The sequence below is a fragment of the Glycine soja genome, chromosome 14 (assembly GCF_004193775.1).
Source record: "Glycine soja cultivar W05 chromosome 14, ASM419377v2, whole genome shotgun sequence".
NCBI lineage: Eukaryota > Viridiplantae > Streptophyta > Magnoliopsida > Fabales > Fabaceae > Glycine > Glycine soja.
Genome location: NC_041015.1, coordinates 14,016,168 through 14,042,362, shown reverse-complemented (window position 1 = coordinate 14,042,362; position 26,195 = coordinate 14,016,168). Strand labels below are relative to the sequence as shown.

The window sequence follows — 26,195 nt, the reverse complement described above, 5'->3', positions numbered from 1 at the left end:
CACTATTTAACAATGATAATATTTTTTATTTATTTATATTTTTAAATTTTAAAATACAATTGTATTTAATAAGGAGTAAAAAAGTTAATAAAAAAAATGTTAGAGAAAGATTTAATATTATTATATTGGTTTGATAAAAATAATGCAGGCGCAGGCATTGGCATCGTAAAATAATATTCGTATTCGCAGTGGAGTCCACGCGCTCTGACACTTGCTTATATGCGCGAAGCTGCTATTCCCATTTCCCACTCTTTCTTCCCTCACTCATCATTTTCACTTTCATTTGCTTCGGAATTCGAGAATGAGAGAAGAGGTTATCAGCTACGGAGGCACCGTTGATCCAACACCTGCTGCAAGGTACTAACTACTGCTTTCTTCTCTCTCTCTCTCTCTTCCTCGCAAGCGTTGAATTCAATTCTTCCCTAATTAGGGTTTCGTTTCGTTTTGCGTGCATTTCTGTAACCGCTGTTTTCAATTTGCTCGGTTTCAACTTCAATTGATCAGTAAAACGCAATACTATTTGCTGTTGTTGCTCCTGCACCTCGAGAATTGGATCTAATTAACCAAAAAAAAAATGCGGTGTCGAGCTGTTTTTGTTGCGAATTGTGTGCTTTTGAAATGTTGTGCTTATGCCCTTACCTCCTAATCAAGGCTAACTTGCGTGATTTCTCTACTAAGTACCCACACTGATGGCTAAATCGTCACCATTATATATCTCCTTTGTGTAAAGCAGATACAACAATAGTCTTATCTCAGCCGGTGAGGTCACTACGTGATTCTTTTTAATATTTTTTTTTGCAATGTCCTTAATCCTCCTCTACCCCTTTTCACAGGGACAAAAACTGCGATCCACTCTCCGCTTCGGAGCCTCTAGTGACCTTCGCATGTGTCTAAGCTACCTTGCCCCATTTTGTCATTTTTTTCCTTGATAGATGTCACACTAATAATATCTCTCGCTATACAATTATTTCACATCCTGTCTTCTTTTTTTTGTGGTCACTCTTCCATCTTAATATACTCATTTATGCTGTTCCTACGTTTTTCTCTTGTCCATCTAAAGCCTAACATTCACTACCACAGTATGTAGCTGGTTGCCTGGTTGTATAGCAGTATGATAAAACTTCCCTTTAAGGTTGCTAAGTACTTTGTGGTCACAAATAACCCCATTCCTTTCTCCATTTTAACCACTTAACCTGTGTTTGACATATTCATTAATTTCTCTATCATGTTGTAATATTGATCCAGATACTTAAACTTAGAAACTTATGATATGATATCTCCAATTTCTATTTCCAAATCATTTTCTTTTTGTTTCTTTCTTGCTAAAATTGCAATACACATCCAATGTCTTAATCCTACTGAAGTGAAAACCCTTTGGTTCCATTGTGCGTTTGTAAAGCTCAAATTTAGAATTAACCTCCTTCCTTAATTCATGTAAAACAGATGGTTTCTTAATTTTCTACGGATTTGAACTTAATGCATATGTGATGTATGGGTGGTGACTGGTGATTGTAAATTGTGATATTTTTATAAGACACTCAATTGTTTTGTCTATTTATTATGTTGTTTATTTGACCCTTTCAATTGACAAATTATTCATAATTTTATCAGTTCTGCTGGGGCATCATCCCCAGCTGTTCCAATGAATGTTGGCAGCATAGATGGGTCAAGTCATGGACAAGTCTCTAAAGCGGCTTCTCTCTCGTGTGTTGGTTCACAACCACCATGGACTTCATTGAGCACAAGTGCTGGCGGTTCTGCTTTTTGATTCTTCAAGATCTTCATGTAGACCTTGGGAAAGAGGAGATTTATTAAGACGTTTGGCTACATTTATTCCTTCAAATTGGCTTGGGAAGCCTCAGGTTTGAACTGACCATGGTTTTCCCTAATTATATTACAGCCACAATGTGTATATTTACATTTTCGTCCATCTTTTCCTTGTGGGTAGTATGGTACTGATTCACTTATGCTTCAATATCTTAATAATGATATCATGTAGGCCTAGATGACAAAGAGTCGCATCTTGTATGTCTAAAGTCAAGAATGCATATGCTTGTTTTAAACTTGTAATGATTACCCTTATAGATTATGATAGGAACTTAAATTGTTATACAATGTAAACAAAATCAGTATCATGTATCACTTTTTGACCATAAATTTAAACCTTGGTTCTACTTACAGCCTGTAATCTAATAATGGCAGCTGAACTTTGGAGGCATTGTGCAGTTATATATATTTTTGGTACATTTGGGTGGTTAGTAGCACTCAAAGCTTTGACACTAAGCGTGGATCCAACTGAATGTGTTCAGTGATGTGAATTTTCTACTTATTACTCTACTGAAATTAATTTAAATCTGGGATCTGTCACATTTGCATGAAGTAGTTGTCCTAGGATATGTTGATCTTTTAGGGCATAAGCTTAGCTATTGAGTATGCATAGTTAATATGTTACACTTGCCACTCCAAGTCTTCTAAGTAGATTACATTTCCATCACACTGCAGAGTCCCCTTTTCTGCTTCTGACTTTCATTAAGCTTTGGCCAATTCATCTATATAAAGCCTCTCTTGCTCATATTTTGAACCAAATAATAATTAGAAAATATCAATAGAGATAAAATTTGGTAGGATGAGCAGACTTCTTCAGAAAAGTGTTGCCAGTGATCATAACAATAAACAAATAATTATATTAATTATTGCATCATTATTTGCAGAGAACTGGATGAATCTCTAAGACCGGGTGTCGTTGCTTTAATAGATGCTTGCTCACGTGATGATATTCAATATCTTCATACTGTATTTGGGGGTAAGTAATCTTGACTCGATAGATTTTACGAAAGGAGTTAAAGGAAGAATCTAACTTAAGTTTCCTTTTTGTAGAAGGACCTTGCAGAAATATCCTGTTAACTCTTGTGGGTGATCGCAAACTTACCGAATTTAAAGGAAAAGTTTGATCTTGAAATTCTGTTGGTGGTAATTTTTTGTGCAATCATTTTATTTCCCCGCAGAACTTTCAACAGAGATTGATAATGAGGTGTCGACTAATATTCATAGAAAGCAATTACTACTCCCATGGAAAACTTTGTTTATGCAAATTCTATACGTTATGAAATCAGATCTTCAGCAGCTTCCATTCTTAGTGGAACTTCGTTTTTAGATGTCTACTTCATATTTAAGAACTTGTATCTTTGTGATGGGTACCTTAATGGTAGTGAGATGTATTCATTTTTTAGGAACTGGTAAATACCATTTGCATTCAGTTTGTAGTACAGTACAACATTAGCAATATTCAGATGAAAGCAAAAACTATCATATACCTACTTCTTCAATGAGCAGAGATAAATGCAAAGGCTCTAGTGTTTGTTCTTTCGTTGAGTAACTGTTTAAGTTTTTATTTCAATTTGGAGTAACATTATCCTTTTGGGTTAACTAAATTTTTAGTCCTTGAACTGTTTTAAATATTAGATTTTAGTCCTTAAATCAAACTTTGACTACTCAAGGTTCTTAAATATTTTTTTTTATTACGGTTTTAGTCTTTACTGTATATTTATATCATTAAATGATGATGTGTTATTAGTTTTATTATTAATTTATTAAATTCTCTGACTGTTTGTTAGTGACTAAAAACTGTCGGAAAATATTTTAAAATAATTTAGATAATAATAAAATATAATTCTTTCACAATTCTCTATCTCTCTCTTTATGTCTTTCACTCCATATCCATAGAACTAAATTTGAGAAACCCTTCCACCAAGTAGTGCCACCACCAGGAAGCTAGCCTTTATTGACCCACACTACATTATTGAACCTCCCTCCCAGGCCAACACACCTCACACTTTGGTCCTCTTCACCAATTTCACGGGATCCTCGACAATAGATTTGAATCTAGAGCTTGTGGAATCAGACTCCACAGCAAAGACACATGAGGTTGTGACAGCAAAGACCCTGTGAGAGTTGGGATTTGAGATCTGGGATTCAGAGATTGGAATACGGTAGTCCTAAGATTTGAGATTTGAGATTCAAAGGTTTAGTTCTTGAAGATCAATCACTAGGATTTGAGTTGAGCGTGACATTAATTTGTCTTGTGTTGATTTTATTCGCTATTTTTTTTTTACTAGAACATTTATCTTTTTTCGGTTAATGATGGATTGAAATAATGATACCGGACAATGTCTCGATAAATTAAATTTATAAACTAATTCCTAGATTATTGATACTTGTGATTGAGGAATGTTAGTTGTCTCATCTATTTAATATTACATGCATACCTGATTTATAAGTTTAAATAAGATTTTGATTCATGGAATTTAACATTTTTTTTCTCAAAAAAGTTCTTATTAGTTACAAGCATTTCCTTTTTAGTCTTTATGATTAAAATTCACTAAATTTTTGTTAAGTTCAACACGGTCAGTCACATGAGTAATAATGTCACTATAATGTCATGTCATTAGTAGAGGGAATAAAAATAAATAAAAAATTACAGAAAAAAAAGAGAGAAGAAAAAGTTTATAGTGACTAAAAATAATTTACAGGAATAAAAAAATTATAAAGTAAAAGAAAAGTGACAAATTTGAAGGCAAACAAAATTAAGCCTTAAATATATAATTTTTAATCAAAAATTCATATAAAATAAAATTCTTAAATAGCAAAAAAAATTGTATTTGTTAGGAATCATACATTTTCTCAACCTTCTTTATTTTTTCTTGTTCGTCCCTCTACCACTTACAAATTACATAAACACTCACTCACAATCTGTTACTCTTTCTCCCTAACACACTCATTGCAACAAAATAATAAACTCTAGGCACCAATTTAGGCTTTTTAAAAAATAAATAATATACAATCTATGCACAAAGTGTTTTTTTTTTTGTGTCTCCAAGAGGGAAGGAATAAAGTGAGTGATCTTAGTCATGAGCAACAAGAAAAAAAAAGAAGAAAAAATGCATCATTATTAACAATTTTTTTTATTATTCAAGATTTTTTTATGGCTTATTATTTTCCATGCGTGCAAATTTGTCCCTTTTTCTTTTGATAAGAACATTTTTTTTTTCATTTTCGTCCCAATAAATCCTTTTTATTCACTTTTAGTCCCTCTAAATTATTCTCTTATTTTTTATTTTTAGTCCCTGTACTTTTTTTTTTCATTTTTAGTCTCAGTGAAATGACAAGGCCCACATTACCCTATATATTGATGAAATTGTCAACTTAGTGACTCAGTCATTGAAGATGACGGGGCTGGTGAAAATTGCTTAACTGGCTAAATGTGTGGATACTTAAATCAATCACATAAATCATCCAAATAAACAGTGCATCATAAACAATAAAATGAAGACATCCTCCTTTTTAAAGTAAACAAATAGACGAGTACCATAATATTAATTTCTTTTTATTTTAAACAAAAAATAGTGGTGATAACAAATAATATGTAACCCAAAAATACATAATATTATCATTCTAATTAAATCATAAAATGTACAGTGAAATAATCTCTTGTATATCCGTTCATAGGCAAAACTATTCTCGTGAATATTTGTTCTCACTCTGATCGATTGGCAAGACTTATCCTTGGTTTCCTCCGGGCCTCCAGAATTTTCTCCTTCAATTTTGTTAGTGTTGCCAACAATGGAACATGACAGAGACTTAATGAAACATCTAATGTAAATCCAAAACAACATAACGTAAACCAACATCAAGAAGCGTTGAGCTCATCCACAAGTATAATGGAACCATGACACCAAGTCTATGAAGCATTCAATGTAACTTCAAAACAGCAAAAAGGAAAAGAAAATCAAGCATTAAGATCGTCCCAGATACATGCACAATATAGAGATTTTCTAATGAATAAAAAAAATATACAGATTTTCTGAACGAACAAAAGTAATATTTTATATTCATTCCTCATGCAGGAATCAAAAATGATTTTAGAAGATCTCCAGAGACGTTAGAAGATATTTACCTGAACTGTAGGTACTATGAAGTGCTTCAATCAAACTGGATGGAACAGTATGCTGAAGACAATCACTGGCCTCCGCCTTTTTCATCAACTTCTCAAATCCTCCGACCTGGAATGGGACAAGAATTTAAGATGCATGATTTAGGTTCAAAGGTTAAAATAAAACATAGGAAAACAAGAATATTCATACTCTAGTATTGATAAATTAAATTAGTCAGTCAGAGGGATGAGAGAGCATCAACAAAATCCTAATGGTCATTGACTACACTCAACTATAGAAACAATAGAATGATAATTATTCAAGCCAAAATAGAAAGTACTGATATAGCGGGATGGCTGTTATTTGAGTGTTGCTAGGTGCACCCAGCAAAATTTATAAATGATAAAAATGTCCCTGGTCTTTTTTTTTCATCAGAAAAACTTTTTTTTCCTACACTTCACACAGCTGCCATTTTTGTTCGTTGTTTTTCTCTGTTTTTGTGGTTTTCGTGCGACATTGTCTCGGGTTCTTTGTGAATGGTTAGGTGCGGTGAAGGTGAAGGTGCGTTGCGGTGGTCGGCGGCGGCAAACGAGGTACGCAGAAGGTGGTGGTTGTGTCGCAAACGTAACTATTTTTAAAATGTGATGTTTTTTGAATTTAGTTTCCATTTTTTTTAAATTATTAATTTGTTTGTATGACCATTTTTTGTTTGATTTGGTTAGATGGACGAAGATGAGTGGATTATGAAATAATGTCTAAACAAGCGGATATGGATTATGAAAATGAAGAAGCATGTGGTGCGAATGAACCACATGTTGATTGTTCCGATGCGTTCAATACTTCTCAGGTTATAATGTTAATGTTTGTCATAGATTTAATAAAATGAATACTGGTAGAAAACTTAAATTATGTGGATTGCTTTGTAGGTGTTTGAGTGCCGAGATGATGTTTTGCGGTGGGCTCGATCTGTTGCTCATGAAAACGGATTTGTGGCGGTGATTTTAAGGTCGGATACAAACACAGGTAGTAGAGGAAGGACTACATTTGTGTTAATTGGTTGTGAAAGGAGTGGCGAGTATAGGTGTAGGAAAAAAGAATTTATCAGAAGAGACACTGAGACTAGGACATGTGGGTGTCCCTTCAAGCTTCGTTGCAAGCCAATGGTTGGAGGAGAAGGCTGGATGGTGAAGTTGATTTGTGGAGTGCGTAATCATGAATTGGCCAAGTCATTAGTTGGACATCCATATGCGGGGCGATTGACTAAAGCTGAAAAAACACTTATTGCTGATATGACGAAGTCCAGGGTATAGCCAAGAAACATTCTGCTAATTCTGAAGGAACACAATGCCAATAGCTGTATGACCATTAAACAAATATACAATGCAAGAAGTGCATTCCGTTCTTCCATAAGAGGAAGCGATCTTGAAATGCAACATCTGATGAAGTTTCTTGAACGTGATCAGTATATTCATTGGCACAAAATAAAGGACGAAAACATGGTTCGTGATATCTTTTGGTGTCACCCTGATGCAGTGAAGTTAGTCAACGCATGTAATTTGGTATTTTTGATAGATAACACTCACAAAACAAACCGGTACAAACTCCTATTACTCAATTTTGTTGGGGTGACACCGACTGGGATGATATTATTTGCCAGTTTTGCATATGTGGAGGGTGAACGCGTTAATAATTTGGTCTGGGCTTTACAACGCTTCCGAGACCTTTTTTAAAGTGTGATGCCCTCCCTGGAGTTATTGTCACTGACAGAGACCAAGCATTGATGAATGCAGTGAAGGATGTATTCCCTGAATGTACAAATTTGTTGTGCAGCTTTCACATAAACAAGAATGTGAAGGCCAAATGTAAATCACTAATTGCGCAAAAAAATGCTTGGGATTATGTCATGGATTGCTGGGGATGTCTGATTGATTGTCCTTCAGAACAGCAGTTTGATGAATGCTTGAAGAAGTTTGAAATGGCTTGCGCACCTTGGCCAATGTTTGTTGACTATGTCAAGGAAACATGGATAATACCACACAAGGAAAAATTTGTTTCCGCATGGACTAATAAGGTAATGTACTTAGGAAACACAATAACAAACAGGTATGAAACTGTTTAGCTATTTCTATTAACGTTGATGAATTGATGGAATTGTATTGTTGTATATGTTTATTTTTATTTGTGTATTTGAAATGTAGGGCTGAATCTGCTCACTCGTCTTTAAAAAGATTGTTACAAAATAGTCTTGGAGACTTATGCAGTGTGTGGGATGCCATGAAGAACATGATTACGTTGCAGCACACAGAGATTAAAGCATCATTTGAAACAAGTACACATGTCGTTGGACATGTGTTCAAAAAAACCTTATACAGGAGACTTCTTGGAATGGTTTCAAGGTATGCTTTAAATCAGATTGCTGCTGAATTAGAGCGTGTTGATTATGCTGGCAAGAATCCCTCAAGTTGTGGTTGCGTGGTGAGAACCACGCTTGGTCTTCCTTGTACTTGTGAGCTATCCAAATATGTTGGTGGTTGCATCCCACTGGATTCAATCCATATGTTCTGGAGGAGACTCAATTTTTCAGACCAAGGGTTATCTGAGCCCGAGGTTAGCATCAAGGAAGTAATGGAAACAATATCCAAATGATTCGAAGAACTTGATGTTTGTGGCAAGTTTACTCTGAAGACTAAACTTTGGGAAATTGCATACCCTGATCAGAATTCGATGTGCCCTCCTCCAGCAAAGGTTAACACAAAGGGGGCACCGAAGAAAGCTATGAGCAGGAACCCAAGGTCAACAAAGCGCAATCCATCTTACTGAGAGTATGTAGATGCCTTTGAATCTATGCAAAATAGCAATTCATCGGTGAGGCGTACTGCATCATCCTCTGAGCAACCGAATCGAAGCACGATGATGCTCATGTTGGACCAGTTTCAACCATTTATGCACGACTTCATTGATAAGATTGTTGATGTCAAAGCTGATGGTAACTGTGGATATCGGTCGGTTGCCGGTTTATTAGGTATGGGTCAAGACTCTTGGTCGGTGGTCCGCAACCATCTGCTTAAAGAACTTGCCAAATTTTCAGAAGACTATATCAAGCTCTTTGGTGGCACGGAGAGATTTGAGGAATTAAGGATGTCACTACTTGTTGATGGATTAACCAAGGTATGTAATTTATGTATTTGATTTTTAAGACTTAACTTTGAAATTAAGTTTGACGTGTATATTTGTTTCATTCAGGTGACTACGGATAAGTGGATGGATATAACGGACATGGGACATGTCATTGCATCAAGGTATAACGTAATCGTTGTATCCTTGTCTAAACAACAAAGCACAACATTATTTCCTCTTAGAAGTCAACCGCTGGCAAATTCTTCATTGGGTCATATAATTTGTATCGGTCATGTGTATGACAATCATTTTGTTGAGGTACATTCTAGATATGAAGTGTTTTTTTTTTTTATATTTATGCAATGAGTTTTGTAGGATTGAACTTTTTTTGCATGTACAACAAGTTTATTTAAAAGAACGTTGTCCCTTACCGCCTGTAGCATTGTTATGGTCTAGCCATTGTCATCCTCAGGCGAAGTCGTGGCCAAATCCATATATTAGCAGAATGCAGCATTACAAGAGCTTCATGATGTTCAAGAGAGACTATGTTGACATAAATGATGATTGAACATGTAATTTATAATGACTGATCGTTTTGAATTGGATATTCACATTTATTTGTTACGTCCACAACAAAGTTATTACTTAATTCTAAAAAAGCATGTATGATATATCATTGTCTGAGTTGACAACACATTGTGAAAAAACGTGTATGATAAATTGTTGTCTGCATTAACATAAAGCGCGCGAAAGGACCTTGCACAGCATGACTACACATGTAGATCTGATGCAAGCTAAAGCATGTCACGTCATTGGTGTAGTTGACAACACATACAGAAAGCATGTGCATGCGTATTTTTAATCTTAAAAAAATACAGCACTGATATTAAAACTCATCTATATATATGACACAGCCTAACACTGTAAAAAACCATAAGTTTCAGTCGTAACCCAACTCTTACAAAAAACTATGGCATTCTTGGGAGAGACAAGTAGTCAGACAGTTGTGAACTCCACATTAGGTTTTATTTTTCCAAATGGATCCATTGTTCACAATGACAGTGGTGTTTCCTTTCAAGCTTCCACTCCAATTCCCATTTGAGTACCTAACGGGTGTGATTTTCAAACGTTAAAAACCAAAATACACAATACCCTTAAGCTAACCGACAAGAAATTTTTGGATGAAATTTACTACCCGCAGCCTTTCACATATGCAGGTAATCAATTTTAGTTTCAATGTATGCAATTGAAAGATGATGCTGATGTTAACACAATGTTAATGTGTAATCATGAATTTTCATTTGTTGGTCCGATTGAGTTATTATGTAGCATTGCTAGAACCCCAGATGGTATTTTAAACTTACTTCAAGCTACTATAACCCCTACTCATGATGCCCTGCTATATTACAATGGGAGGTGGAACATGTCACGCCAAAATGAGTTTGTTGGTTACTCGTTCACAGGAAAAAATCTCAAAAAGTTTGACATTCCCTCCGGATTTACCATGGATGAACTGAAGGATTTGATCAAGCAAGTTGCGCCTACTGGGATTCCCCCTTATGGTATTGATGAAACACAAATGGTAAGGCGATTGTTTTTTCGGAAACCAAGTCACCGTGAGTATTCAGAAAAAGTTATAAAATTTGAAATAATTGAACTCAAAACCAATGATGACATGATAAAGGTGTTGATTGAGTCTAGCTACTGGAAAAAGATTGAGCCAATAGAAATTTTAGTTGTTTTCAGTAAACCTGTACCGAAAATGGAAGAGACGAGTTGTCCTTGTCGCAAAATTAACATGAGTTAATTGTAGTATTTGATGCAAATTTAATTTTATTCGACTATGTTGAAGTTAATGTACTGTTTGAGTAGTTGGATGTGGATTTTCTAGTCATGCTCTCTCCCTTAACACGTGATGAATATCATTATGAAAGTTTTAATTGTGTTTCACTAACCCTATGACACCAGCTCCCTTCAAAGGTAAATATTGCATTTAGACCATGAGTTTTCATCCATTGAATTTTTTTTTTTAACGACACATCTATCTTTTGTTGGAGCTAACAATTTTATTTAAGTTAGATATAAATTTTATAAATATATTTAAGTTAGATAGAACTTTTATAAATAGTAAAAATTTTGATTCAAGTATTTAATATAATTATATATTTAAATTCCATATTTAAACTCAAAACTATTAATTTAACTGAAGCAATTTTACGGTTTACACTAATTAATCTACACATTTGATTCGGTATTTGTTTTTTTTTTGTTCGACAAAATATAAGATTCATCGATTCAGTATTTGTGATCACTAATTTTTACCATACAAACGTAATTTGTGTAAATCATAAATATATTTGACACCTAATAAGAAAAAAAAGAGAAAAGGAGGCAATTCGTTAAAGTCATTTTTTGTTTTTCTCTCTCTATTTTATCTAACAAATTAACAAGATTTATGGCAGACTTTAAAACGGATTTGGTAGAAGGTGCTTACTGATTCGGTTAAATTTTATTTTTTGACTTTGCCCACAGAATCAAGGATTGAATCCAATGTTTATATATGATTGTGATCAAAATACACTAAATTTGTTTGCTCTAATTTATGATGGAACGGGAACCCCATCAATCTTTCACAGTTTTGACCAATTTTGTTCTTTGATTTTTCTTATTTCGTTTATGACTTTAGCTTTTGGTTTCAAGAATCTAGTGTTCTTTAATAGCCTCCTCCATAATACGATGTAGTATACAAGTACAACTAGTAAAATACATTTTTTTTTCTTCTTGTAAGACTTACTAGTGTATGACTTAATTATATATTATTACCTTTAATTTTTTTTTGCTGAAAATATATATATTATTACCTATAAAAGTTTGTAGTGTTTTAGTATTATATATGTCTAATTATAAGGTTTTATTTTTTAGTCTCTTAAAATAAAATATAAATGTTACGCCTAATTATAAAATTACAAAATATAAATACAGATTTTTATCTGAGGAGAGAAATTAAAGATAAACATTTTTTTAATTTGATAGAATAAAATTATAAAATTTTATAAGCTAGATTAGGCAAAGGGAATACACAATCAATGGAAATAAATAAAACTAACATTACTAATGGAAATAAATAAAATCAACATTACTAATGAAATGGGTTCAACTACAATATCGGTATATACATCGAATATCAATATAAAATATGTAAATAAACTACACCTGATCCGTGCACCGCCTACGTCGAGACCTAACATATACTAGCTGGTCCTGTGTGACACTCCTGGCCATCCTGAAGCATTCTTCGATCACCTCATGTGTCGATGAGCCTGGCGTGACCACCCCTAGGCTATGATGGCGCTCCAACCTCTCAGCAATCCCATGGCAAACTTCCTGTTAAATACAAAACAAAAAGATTACACAAATTATTATGAAAATATTAACGTAAATGACGTAAATTATTAGTATTACTTACCACTGCATGTCTAGGCTTTTCCATAGCGGTCCTCGCAGATGTCGACGGTGCTCCTGGCTCCGACACGTGAGGGATATCTGTCTCTGGAGCCCGAGGGACGACTCGGGGCTACGGAGCATGACCATCTGGCAGAGGATCTAATGCCTGGCCTGGTGTCATGAAAGGATGCGAGATGCGGAAGAACCAGTTCATGTAGTCGCTGACACACTGACTTGGCACAGCGCACACCTCACCTGCTGGAACCATATGATCCGAATAGTGCATTCACTGTCGTATATATCATCATACGACACCCATGAATCGACAGGTGGAGCACGAATGGTCTGGGTGTATCCAAACTGCCACATGACCCTCTCTGGTCGATAATACACAACAACGGGCCCCCAACACAGGAGACCAGAATAGCATGAAATCATATGGAAGTCCCGGACCGGTCGGTGCTCCCCATATGGGATCCAACAGACATCCAGAATCCGGAGTCGGTTTAGGCGCTCCCTGTATGCAGGTGTACGTACGGTCTTCTTTGTAGCAATCCACCTACAGGCACGCGGTGAATCCTCGTCGTAGTCCTGATCAGCAGTGGACTCTGCGACTGAGGGAAAGTGCTCATATATCCAACACTACAGAGGTAACATCAAAATGATAAACATTAATAATGAAAGTCTAACAAAATTTAAAGTTAAACATTGTTGAACCTCAACGAATGAAAAACATGTTTGTTATCTGTAGCAGTGTGATGTAACCGTCAAGCTCTCGGCTGCTGCTGATAGAGGCATCGTTCAGCTGGTCGTACATATACACCAGCGTAGCTACTCCCCAGGCGTACCTCCCGGTCTTACTGAGGTCACGAAGGGCCTCCAAATACACAACAAGAACATTGGTTGCACTCTTGTTAGCAAACAGAGTGCAACCCAGAAGATGAAGAAGATACGCGCGAGCCGCAGCTGTCCAATGACCTTCCTGGCATCAACGCTCGTAGATATCACGTACCCATTGCAGGCGTACATACGGTCCATGACACTGCCTTATCTTAGCCCTGACAGCCTCTACAGAGACCATCAATAAGTCCACCAGCATCTGAACCGCATTATCCACGTGCAAGGGTTGAAAGGCGTGCAAGTCGCCAATCACGGGCAGATGCAGAAGTGACGAGACGTCGTCCAGCGTGATTGTCACCTCTCCCACAAGGAGATGGAAACTAGACCTCTCCCAGTGCCATCGCTCGACAAACGAGGACAAAAGTCCCTGATCGCCAGTGTCTACCAAACACACGATCAGAGGACTTAGTCCTGTCCAAGCAACTAGTCCCTCAATGGCAGGGACAGGCCTGCCTAAACTATGGACCTTCCTCCCGTGAGATGATAACTTCAACTCAGGACACTCTTGAATTGAAGTATAAAGGAACACAAAATTCGTTAAAATCATCATTTAAAGGAAAACTAATTTCAATCATAAAGTATAATTAACAATTAACTAAAAATAAATATTATAAATACCTCTCCCGTCCATACGCTGCAAGCAACGTGATCTGCATACTGGGTCAGCACGGATGGGTCGCTCAGACCACCCGGAAATCTCCCATGCTCATCCTCAGTAGCTTGGGCGCCTGTGTCTGCAGGAATGTCTCCCCCAGTGTCTTCTACATCAGCTGGTGCCATCGGGTCATCCGGAAATACGTCAGCCTCTACATCTGGCGCAGGGAGCACAGGCTCATCGTGCGTCGCAGTCACATGTACTCGCTGCCTCCGTGCGGAAGCGGTAGGCCGTCGACGCTGCGGAGTATCATCAGAATCATCACGATCTCCTCTGCCAGTAACGTGACCTAAGACACGACCTAATCCTCTAGTACTAACCATGATCTGCAAATCAGTACCGCAAATTCCATCACTGATTTCATTCTCTCAAATTCCATTGGTCTAACGCATATAGGCATTATCTTTTTTCAGGTACTACTTGGTAGAAAAAGGATATTCACTTTGAAATTAAGATATATGCATTGCTTAGAAGTGAGACTGATTTGGAAAGGTGGGAGATTTGGGAAGGAATATCCCCTTCAAAGTTAGAATTAGACAAGTTGAGATGCGTGAGTCTCACAAACCCACCAAAGACAGATGACAAATAAGAATGATTAAAATCATTGAACACAAGGTTGAGTGAGTGAAGATGAGAAAGATGAAATGAGAGGGTGTCATGGGGAGGATTTTTTTAAGTGCAGCAAGGCAGAGGTGTCATGGGGGTGGCATAAGGAATGACAGGGTGAAAAACAAAGGATGAGCAAATGGGAACACAAAAGGAACCAATAGTGATGAGCAATTACAACAAATGTGAGCCAATAGTTATGCCAATATTTGGATAATTTCATACAAGCACTAGGTATCTTTTGGAATTTTTTAAATCAAGAAAATTGTCATTATCATATGTTTGGAAAATATCTCTAATCATCAATTACGTGAACCAATAGTTATAACTTTGTTCCCAAGGGTGCAAGAAATCAATAATTATCAAGGAATCCGAAGATTCGATTATTGCGGCTAGTGGAATGCTCACAATTAACACCTTAATTTGGTCAGATTATCACCTCTCGCTGTAAATTAACATCGATTTACTTTGAGAAATTATAAGGTTTCCGTAGTGCTTGAATGATTAACCCCTTTATAATACCATAAATAATGTACATGCGTGAAGAACAAAGCAAAATGCAACATTTAGTATTAATGACTTGATAGAGAGCAAAAAACTATGCTAATCTACTCCTAAGAAAAACACTATTAAAGACTATAAAAAAATAAAAGGAAAACAATATTTTATTAATTTCTCATTCATTCATTTCCCTGAAAGAGGATATATTCATATATAATCATAATTAATGCTAATCAATATATACTATTTATCTATATGTCAACATCTCATTATTTACAACCAAATTATGACTAAGGTCAAAACAAATTGTGACAACAATCTAATAAGCATGATCCAAATTACAGGTAATATTTACTCTTCTACCAAAGTAATACTAAACGTTGAAAAAAAATTCGTCGAACATATAAAGTACTCACGTTGTTTAGAGTTCAAATGAACACCTTGTGACAAAGAAATAGCCTTGATGAAGTAAGCTACAAATTTCAGAAACAAAAACACACCAAATTCAGATTTAGCAATTTTTAAAATGCATATTCAGACAGTTTACGGATCAACTTGATCCGTAAACTGTCTAAACAACGTTTACGGATCAAGTTGATTTGTAAGGTTCTTTTGGATCATGTTGATCCGAAAGAACCTTACGGATCAACTTGAGCCGTAACGTTCACGTTCAATCTTATTTTTTTAAAATGCTAAATATTACATAAATAAAAAAGTTAAGTATACTCTAAGAAGACCAACTTCAAGCTCTTAGGCATGAGTTTACGAAAGCTCAAAACTATATAAAAATATTAAATTGTCTTTCCAAGGCATGGAGCAAAAAACCATAACATAAACCTTACTTAAGAGATCAGTCCACTACTACTCTAACCAATAATATTTTGTTTCAAGATAGGATACTTTAGGGTGCATTTGTTTGAAAGGAAAGAATTAATGTACAAGGGAAAGTTTGTACTTTCTTTTGTGGGATGCGCATCTCTCTACTTTAATTCAAATCAATTTCTTCTATTCCTGTCTTATTTATTTTTCTCTTGTAAACCAAATACACCCTTAACTTTATCCTTAAAAAAAATTTTCTTTTAAAATTCTATAAAATCTTAAGAGCCATGCTATATGGTACGAAGGGAGGGGAGTGAAATACACGAAATTGCTTGGTATAACTTCATAATTAAAAGGACTAACATATTATTGTTTATGATATGCAATTATTTTTAAAATAATTAATTAAAATTTATCAAATAACTATTTTGTCAAAATGTCTATAATCAGGAGGTGGATGCATTACCGAAATGAGCCAAGGCTTTTCTTAACCATTCTAAACCATTCTAACTACTCACCAGTGTCCTGGAATGAGCCGAGACTTTTCTTAATGGTTTTTTCTAACAACTAATTAAATTTCAATTTTAAAATGAGCCAAGGTTTTTTAAAATTTTCCTCATTTAAGATTTAATATATAAATTTCAATTTTCTCACAATTTATCTAACATTTAGCATTTTTAAAAAATTAAGATTGACTGTTACGGATCAACTTGATCCGTAAAGTGTGTAAACAAAGTTTACAGATCAGGTTGATCCGTAAGCTTCTTTCGGATCAACATGATCCAAAAGAAGCTTACAGATCAACTTGATTCGTAAAATGTATAAACAAATGTTACGGATCAAGTTGATCCGTAACTTCCACTGCTGCAAATGATGCTGGCGAACTCAGTGCAACGATGCTTACCTCGCCAATGCCGATGCGCGGAGGCAGCAATACCACTGTCAACTTGGCTGGGATAGTCAACACCCATGGTGGCGCGGTCGCAGAACGAAACGCCGACGAAGAAGACAATGACGACGACACACACGGGGGGAACAAATGTGTTGCGAATGATGACGACGGTGGGTCAAGCTTTTTTGAGACCAACCTAGACTAAAAGGAAGAAGAACGAAGGTGACGTGAGGTGAGGGGTGAGGAAGGAGACCAAAAGCTTCAGTAAGGAAGAAGAAGAAAAAATGGTGAGCAAGAAGAAGCGGAACGTGGGAGGGAGGGAGAGAGACGAGAATGAATCATTTTTTTTAAATAATTAAGTCAGGGGTACAAATGTATTTTCCCCTTAAGTGTTGGGTGCACCAACAAAAATGCTGGGTGCACCTAGCAGCACTCTTGCTATTTTGACCTTTTATTATTACTTTTATTGTTTAATGTATTTGTTAAGAACCAAGAATTGAAATGAGAAAAAGATCCCCCTCCAATTCTTCTTCCCCTATTTATATCTAATAAACCCCAACTAACTAACTAACTAACCCCTTAACAAATCAATATCCTGACTGTAGTAACTAACTTATTAATAGTCTAACTATGTTAATCAACTTTCCCTTATCCCTATATCCTAACAATACACCCCTCAATCACTCTTGTCCTCAAGGTTGGAATTTGAAAACTGGAATTTTACTGAAACTTCCTCAAGTTTTCTCTGATTGCTGGAAGACAATTTCACCCCTTGTAGCTTTAACTGGGAACGACCCACTGTCCCTGCATGGAAATTGAGGTCCGATGGCTTCGGTGGTGGGAGGGACAAAGGTGGACTCCATATAACTTTAATCATCATGACTGCCTCGATACATTCCTTCTGCTTTACCTCCATTGCTGAGTTGTCAACCATAGATGCAACAAAGTTTAATGGTAAAGGCTCACCCAACAAGTTGACATTCCAAGATTCAAACATCATTGATTTTCCAACCACCTCCATGATCCAATTTGGTCCAACAATGATTTAAAAAAAAAGAAAGATAAACTAGACTCAAATAGAGGTCCAAAACTAAAACAAAAAGTGTTTGCCCCATGGCCCAAATGCCACAACCCTAAGCCTAACTTTTCTGTTGTTCAAAGATGGGAGATGGAGCTAGGGAGTTAAGTAACTGTGGCAACAAAAAAGTTTCAGGGGATGTCTTAAGTCACAATCACAACACTCATGGGAGCTATACAATAGCACCCTGACTCCTGGTATTCCAACTGGGAAAGCATCTGTGACACTGAACTACATCGCTATGGAGGGCCCCCGTTGCGGTGAGGGGCCGCTCCATTCCGCCACAGCCCTATATTGTGCTATTCTCATCCCTACTAGTTAGTAGTCATTACAAACTCATTGTAGCTTCTTTCTTTGGCTCAAATGCATAAGGCTGGATCTGTACAAACAATGAACATGAGTGAGACAAGGACTTCATACCTCATCTTTTGACATCAATGTAAAGCAACACCCAGTCTGGCCAGCTCTTGCAGTTCTACCAGGTCGATGAACATACGTCTTTGTGTATTTGGGCACGTCATAATTAATGACATTTCTTAACCCTTCAACATCCATTACCCGAGTCATTGCATCAGAAGATACAAGAACTTGAAACTCCCTTCTCTGAAATTCACCTACTGTCTTGCTGGAGAAAGTAACATTTTTTGTCAAAACCCCAGCATATATAGTTTTCAATAAATTTGGGATACCAATAATTTTTATTTCAAAGTTTTTTAATACAAGTTTTTTGAAACATAAAATAAGCTAATCTAGTCTAAACTTTAAACACGCTACTCATCCAAAGATGAAAAATTTCTTTCAGAACAAGTTTTACATAATGTCAAGTCTGCAAGAATAGAGCATTCAACACAAAGTTTAAAACATTTACTATTTGTTTAGAGTGAATCAAAATGTACCTTCTTACCTGTTGATGTTTTAGACCAGAAAACTCCTTGATACCAATTTTAAGATCACCAAAAAAATTTAGCAATTTGCAGAGATGATGTGTTGATTCCACAAATCTTGTAAAAACTATGCATTTTTCTTCTCCTAGGGATTTCAAAAGGGCAACCAAATACAAGGGTTTGACCTTTCTTTCACATATCTACAAAACAATAAAATTATAAATAGAACAGCATAAGGGAACTTTTTTGGTAGAAACTATAAAATTTCAAATTAATGAAGAATTAAATAAAACTAGCTAGCTATATAATAGCATGATAGATTTACGGTAAAAAAGGTTCAAAATCATATCCCAATCACACCCTCAGTAAATTAAAAGAAAAAAAAAACCCTGTGCAGTGTCATATACCAGTTTGTAACATTCCAAATATTCTGGGAGCCGATAACACATTTTCCCAGCACTCAGGAATAAAAGGTAATGCAAAATAAGTTGAGCAAGCCTTCCTGGGCCCCGAGTTAACATAGCAAATAAAACTATCTTTGCCAGCCCAAACTGAGTTAATTTAATCACAGTAGGCAACCAGGACTGGTAGTCCTCATGTAGAAATCGATCTGCTTCGTCAACCACGAGATAACGAAGATGCTTCAACGACAACTTGTTGACATGGTCCACTAGCCTTCCAAGGGTCGCTACCAATATGTTGACCTTGCTTTGGAACCACAACGAAGACAAAAACCCAGGATTTGGACCGTCATCTTCTCTGGGTAGAAAAATGAGGCTAGAAAACTCGTGGCGAAGCGAAGATTGACCAGCAGCCAAGCCAATACGGAGACCCAACAGTGATGCAAGGGCGTCGAAGACACGCTTAACCTGCAAAGCAAAGTCGTGGGTGGGAACTACAACCAAAGCACGGAGGCAGCCACCGGGGTCGGTGAACAAGTTTTGAATGAAGGGGAAGAGCATAGGCCAAAGTTTTGCCCCTTCCGGTGGGCGAGTTTATGCAAAGGTCTCGCTCAAAGTCACTTGGTCCAACCGTTTCTTGCCAAAGTGTGACCTAAACCGGGAACAGCTTCGAGATTCCCATGTTCACCTCCAGTACCAACTGTAACCTAGTTGTGAAGTGGAACTAATCAATTTGAGATGAGATAGCAAAATTGAAATTAATAGGTGGAGGAGCACCTCCATTTCATCAAAGGAACACTACAAACGGGGAGTTCTTGACAGCGAGTGATGTCGACAGGGTGGCGCATCCATGGTAGAACTGCAAGTATGTGAATAAGGCATGCATGTTGTTAGTATCATACCAAACTTCTATGTGACCAACGACATATCTAAGACTACAACCTTAACAAATAACAAAAATATTAACTAAAATAAAATACAACTCTATTTGTAGTTTATGGTCTACAATCTACGGTCAATACCAAAATCCCACTCCCACGATATCAAAGAGTCAAAGAGCAATAAATCATTCCAATAAGCCAAAAAGTATCGCATTTGAACACTTCAATTAAACCTTACAAAAACTCGAACCCTAATACTCAAGTTTTCAAGTCACACGAAGAATACACATCTAAAAATATAATATATATACCAAAAAAAATCAAATTACTTTGTGGCATGATCATGATATGCTTATCTTACTTGCTCATCATGAGAAAACTTGCAGCTAGCTCCCCGAGTGCATTCACCTATTTGGAAAGCACGGCAAACGCCATGCGCCTCCCTCTTCTGACGCTCTGTCTCTTCATCCTCCTCCTCCTTCTTCTTATACTTATCAACATGGTCCACCCTAATAATTCTCCCCAAAACCTATGCCCCGTTCAAATTATCTGAGCCATAAAAAACAAACATCAAAACACAATTCAACAAATGCATCCACAAACACACAGAAAAAAAACCATTAAAAAAAGAACACATAATAAAATCATAGAACAGGAACCCACCCACAACAAGATTCGTGCTTCTTTGATCCTCATATTCAAGGAACGCAAAACCCTTGGATTTTCTGATATATACCTTTGTCTCTAACTAGGTTAACATCAACAACCTTCCGTATCTGAGTAATAGGAAAAAACATATACTTCAGATTTAAAAAAATGTTAAAAATAAAATAAAAGCAAAAAGAGTTGATGAATTGAATTTAAATAGAAGAGGAAAGAGTTGTTATACTGAGCAAAAACGACGAGGAGTGATGCAACTTAGTGTGCCAGGAGGCTTGGTTGTTGATGCCAAGTGCAACTTCTCTGGCATTGATGTTTTTAGTGCACTTCACTAGTGTTAGCGGGTTCATCTCTCTCTTTATCTGCTCAACACCAACCCGGTCAGGGAAATTGGGGAATGTGAAATGGTTAGGGCAAACAAGGTTTTTGACTCAAAATATTAGTGCTAATTGGAGTGGTGGCAGACAACATGTCTGCTACAACCACTACCCTCATGTCAGCTTGACACTCCTTCTTCTTCCTCATGCACGTCCTTCTTCCTAACCACCGCCACCTCCGAGAACCAGCCACCACTATCCTTCTTCCTCTGTGCAGTCACCACTGCCACCTCCGCCGCCTATGCCAATTCCATCTCCATCTTCTTCCTCTGTGCAGACATTCCTCACCCACACTCCAATACCGCCTTTGTCGCGGACTCCGTCGGTGCCTCCGCCGCTCAAGCCGACTCTGTCACTTACCATGGCTACCATCCACCTCCTGGATAACAGCAAGCCCCAGGCATCCTTCCCCAGCCACCGCATCCTCCTCTCCGACCTCAGCTTATTCCCTTTCGTAACGTTCATCGTCAAAGGCAAGGACACGGAGCTCGACACTCCTGCTTCTTCCTCATGCACGTCCTTCTTCCTATCAACATCACTCGTTGTCAAGAACTCCCCGTCTGTAGTGTTCCTTTGATGAAACGCAGGTACTCCTCCACCCATTAATTTCAATTTCGCTATCTCATCTCAAATTGATTAATTCCACTTCACAACTAGGTTACAGTCGATACTAGAGGAGAACATGGGAATCTCAAAGCTATTCCCAGTTCAGGTCGCACTTTGGCAAGAAACAGTTGGACCGGGTGACTTTGAGAGAGACCTTTGCACAAACTCGCCCACCGGAAGTGGTAAAACTTTGGCCTATGCTCTTCCCATCGTTCAAAACTTGTCCACCGACACCGATGGCCGCCTCCGTGCTTTGGTTGTAATTTCCACCCGCGACCTTGCTTTGCAGGTTAAGCGCGTCTTTGACGCCCTTGCATCACCACTAGGTCTTCGTAAATATGAAAGAGATGGAAGTGAAAGGTGGTAGTTGTGGCATGTTGTTTATGTTGGGGGAGATATAAGGCTTAAGAAGAAAAAGTTGTATTAAAGGAAATTAGGAATCAATTAGGGTGAAGGGTAGGGAACTTTGTTGCTTGCCATAAGGTGTATAAAAAAAAAAAAAAAAAGGTTTGGATTAGAAATTTAGGATAATGAATATGAAATTGACATAGAATTTTTCAAATATGAAGAGTAAGATATAATTTAAGATACAATGAGATAATCATAATTTAAATATGGACGCAAAGGTTATAATTTAAAATATTAGAAATAGATATGTATAGCAATTATTTTAGAAAGTAGAACATTAGTCAATATTTACGTTTTTGTAATACTAATAACAAAAATCATACTTACCATATTGATTAATAATATATACTTTTTTTTATAAATATTTTTTCATTGACTCAATTACTTATTTGATCTCATTATTATATATATTTTGTTCAAATTGTTTCACTGTAGTTCAAGTTAATCTCTTTAATTCTTAAAAAATGGTGCAATTTAATCTTTTACGTCCAAATTAACTTGACACCATTAAATTTTAAGATGGAAAAAAACCAGTTTTTCATCATTTTAAAAATAATTAAGGAACCAAACTTAAGTATTTATTAACAGGGAGACAAAATTGAAAAAAGAAACAGTGGCACAAGATAAATTAATTAAGCCTTTTTTCTATAAACAAAAATAATGAAGGGGAGAAGTACAAAGGAAAAGGGAAAAGGAGGCAAACCAAATCCTGTCCCTACCTCGCGAGTCCCAACATCGTCTTCCTTCTTCCTTCGATCCTTCATTGGAAACCAAAAATGGTGATCACTCACTAATTTTTCCTTTTGCGAATCCCAATTCGATGTCAATTATTATTTCTCAAACAAACACTATCTACATTCATTATTTAACTGAAAAAAATAAGGTTCAAAACTAACCATCTGTTTCTGTATCCATAGGTTCTGCTCTCCCTTTCCAAATAAAATCTGACAACGCAGCATATATATGCCTGCAGAACTGCAAACACAATTTAAAAAAGCATTAAATAGAAAATAGTTTGTTATAAGAAAAATGTATCCTTGTCCATTAAGGTTTATATAGAGCTCACGTTATGAAATTCCAGAACATCTCCTTCAGCCTTCCGAAGCTCAACCATGTGAAAGGGTTGTGCTATATATCTCACAAATCTGAAAAGCATAATTTAAAAAATCATTAATTAGAAAGTAGTAACATCCCTCACTGGTAACTTAAATCTTTAACTGAAAAACATATGTACCTTAGTGAATATAGAAAGATGACCTTTGCGTCTAGCATTTGCCCCTCCTTCAATACTCATCTAAGATGTACATAATATAAGAAATTAATACTGGCTAAGTTGCAAGTAATTTTATTATTTTTGAAATTTGGATGCATGCGTGTGCTAGAGACAAGAATAAGCATAATTCTTTTACCCGAAAATTGTTTATCTTCTTAACATCGAATCCCATAATCCCAGCAACACGCTCGATTCCATCAATTATCTCATCCACGGGATTTTGGGATATGAATCTTGTTTCCCTTTTAAGTTGTACCTAGGTGTCAAAAATCAACCAGTCTTTAGCAAATGGTCTTGAACAAATTCCGTCAAATAAAATTTGAGAGAAGATTTATTTATGTTCAATAGTGTCACTAATAAACAGAGCCTATTACAATAGTGTCAAAACTCAAAACTCAAAAGGAAAACTTGAATGGGAGTTTTTTCTTTTTCATGTGAATGACTTGAACTTTATTATAGTATACACAGTTATATCCATTTCAGGGATTGATTAAACTAAATACAGTAAAGTCTATAATCTGTTTTCCTGTTCTATTTACATAAGGTTTAATCAATTTAATTTAAGAAGTCTTTAAAAGATATTTAAATTTACTTTTTTCCATTATCCTTAATCCATTCAACTTCAATTTATCATGCTATTACAGATTTAAATACTTGGTCTTACTCTCTCCATGTGATTCTCTTAATGCAACACGTGTTAAATTCATATTTTTTCCACTCTTTATTGGTTTTACTTTCTCTAGTATCTTTAGTCAACGCTTAAATTTTTTAAAATTTATATGTTAAAAACTGTATTTAACTATGTCAAAACTTTTGAAAGACTTCTAACTAAATTGAAGGACTCTCTATATACCAGCTGGTTTAAAAGCTTTCCAATAATAAGGTTGTAGCCCAGAAATGTATTCAAAATCTCAAACGCATTCATGACTGGCACTGGTGGTGCTGAAGACCCTGCTTCATCCCCCTTATCAACACGCTTTTGTGAATCCCGTGCACCAAATTAGGCACACTGACATCAAGGTTAGAATGATTAATCATATCCAAAGCTCTGATAAGCAATATTTAAGCAGGATAAAAGTTAGAGCAAAAGTTCTTACATGACCAAAACTAAAATTTTGCCTGAAAAATCTAGGAGGCTGATAATTCTGCATGAACCATTCATTCTCAAAGATCTCATTCATTGTAATCCGCTGTTTCATGCGATAAGAAGAGGCGATATAATAAGATATGTTAATTTCGTGAGATGAATTAGGGAAACAAAGAATATTTGCTAAAGACCATATTACTAACATGGCTCAACCAAATTAGCAAACAATAATATAACATGTCAACTACTTACTGTAGTAGGATTGGGATCAAGGATTCTCCTAATCAGTGTTATTAAACTTGAAGAGAAAAATGAGGGACAGATGAAGTCAGCCTGGAGAATCTACAAGTCATGGTAAATTTAGAAACATTATGAGGAAGGATTCAATTAGTTAAAAATGACAAGTCAGCAACAAAAGAAAGATAAATGAACCATTACAACTTAATAGGAAGAGTTCTTACTGAAATTGTTTCAATTTTATCTTGAGTTTTTTTATTGATTGTACTTACTTGTACATATATAAAGCACTAAACATGCTCGTGATAGAATATATTACTTAGATATCATATGTTCCAGAACATATATATGTGTTATATATGGCAATCAAAGTAGCATAAAAAACATTTATTAAGAATCACCTGTCTAATTTTAGTATTGCGGTCGTCATATTCATTTCTGAAGGGCACATAACCAGCAACTAAATGAAACAGAATAGCACCACATGACCATATATCAGCCTTTTTACCCTCATAGCCCCGGTTCCTTATCACCTATATATATATATATCACAAGAGAAATTAATTAAACAGTAATCTTATTACAGAGAAACTGAATTTGTATTGAAGTTTAAGAAATAAATAAAAGCTAGTAATATATATACCTCTGGGGCTATATAATCAAGCGCACCACATGCTGAGTGAAGCAGCCCATCTTGCTAATATTAATTTGTTAACAATAAGAGATAATTAATTACCAGCTGAACATATATATATATATATATATAAATGCCCTTTTAATTTTTTGAAAGATTAGTCACCAATATAGTATAACTCACTCTAGCTTGTTGAGGCAGTGCACTCATTCCAAAATCTGACACTCTAAGCACTCCATCAGCATCCAGCAACAAATTTGACTGCTGTAATATATACAGTAATCAATAAAAGGCAGTAAAATTAATAATGTTAATTAACTTGGTCTCTCTTTTTGCCCAATGGGAAACAAAGGAAAGGAACAACATATTAATTAATGATACACCTCATATATATCACTCACCTTCAGGTCTCTATGGATAACGCCTCTTCTGTGACAGCAATCCACAGCACATATAAGCTGATGAAAATAGTGTCTTGCTTTGGTTTCTGACATTCCCGATGTTCGTCCCGGTAGGCGTGAGAAGTTCTGAAAATGTTGGGTTGTAAAGAGGCAATACTAATATTAATTCTGATCCCAATATTACAAAGGTAAAAGTAAAAGTGTCTTACAATTTTATCAAGCAGTGGTCCACCACCAATTACAAGTTCCATTACAATATATACCCTTGCCGTGGTAGCCATCACCTACACAGCAGGAATATTGCTTGCATGTATATATATATATAAGGGAAATTTAAAGATTTAGGAATAAATCATGCAAAGGTCAAAGGTAACTTATGCGTGGAAGCAATATAATCAATATTC

General features: G+C 36.0%; 2 long non-coding RNA genes and 2 pseudogenes across 2 annotated transcripts; 1 reads left to right on the top strand and 3 right to left on the bottom strand.

Annotated features, from left to right (window-relative positions):
• Positions 1–211: 211 nt before the first annotated feature.
• Positions 212–3,370, top strand: LOC114383534. Its single transcript, XR_003660536.1, has 4 exons — positions 212–357; positions 1,612–1,862; positions 2,712–2,803; positions 2,878–3,370. It is a non-coding gene; the product is annotated as an uncharacterized LOC114383534 (long non-coding RNA).
• A 2,065-nt stretch (positions 3,371–5,435) lies between these two features.
• LOC114384729 lies at positions 5,436–20,078 on the bottom strand (annotated as a pseudogene).
• Positions 20,079–20,460: 382 nt separating this feature from the next.
• LOC114383847 lies at positions 20,461–21,130 on the bottom strand (annotated as a pseudogene).
• A 4,033-nt stretch (positions 21,131–25,163) lies between these two features.
• Positions 25,164–25,649, bottom strand: LOC114384812. The gene is made up of 3 exons (XR_003660778.1): positions 25,574–25,649; positions 25,400–25,453; positions 25,164–25,289 (listed from the first exon to the last, which is right to left on the bottom strand). It is a non-coding gene; the product is annotated as an uncharacterized LOC114384812 (long non-coding RNA).
• Positions 25,650–26,195: the final 546 nt, after the last annotated feature.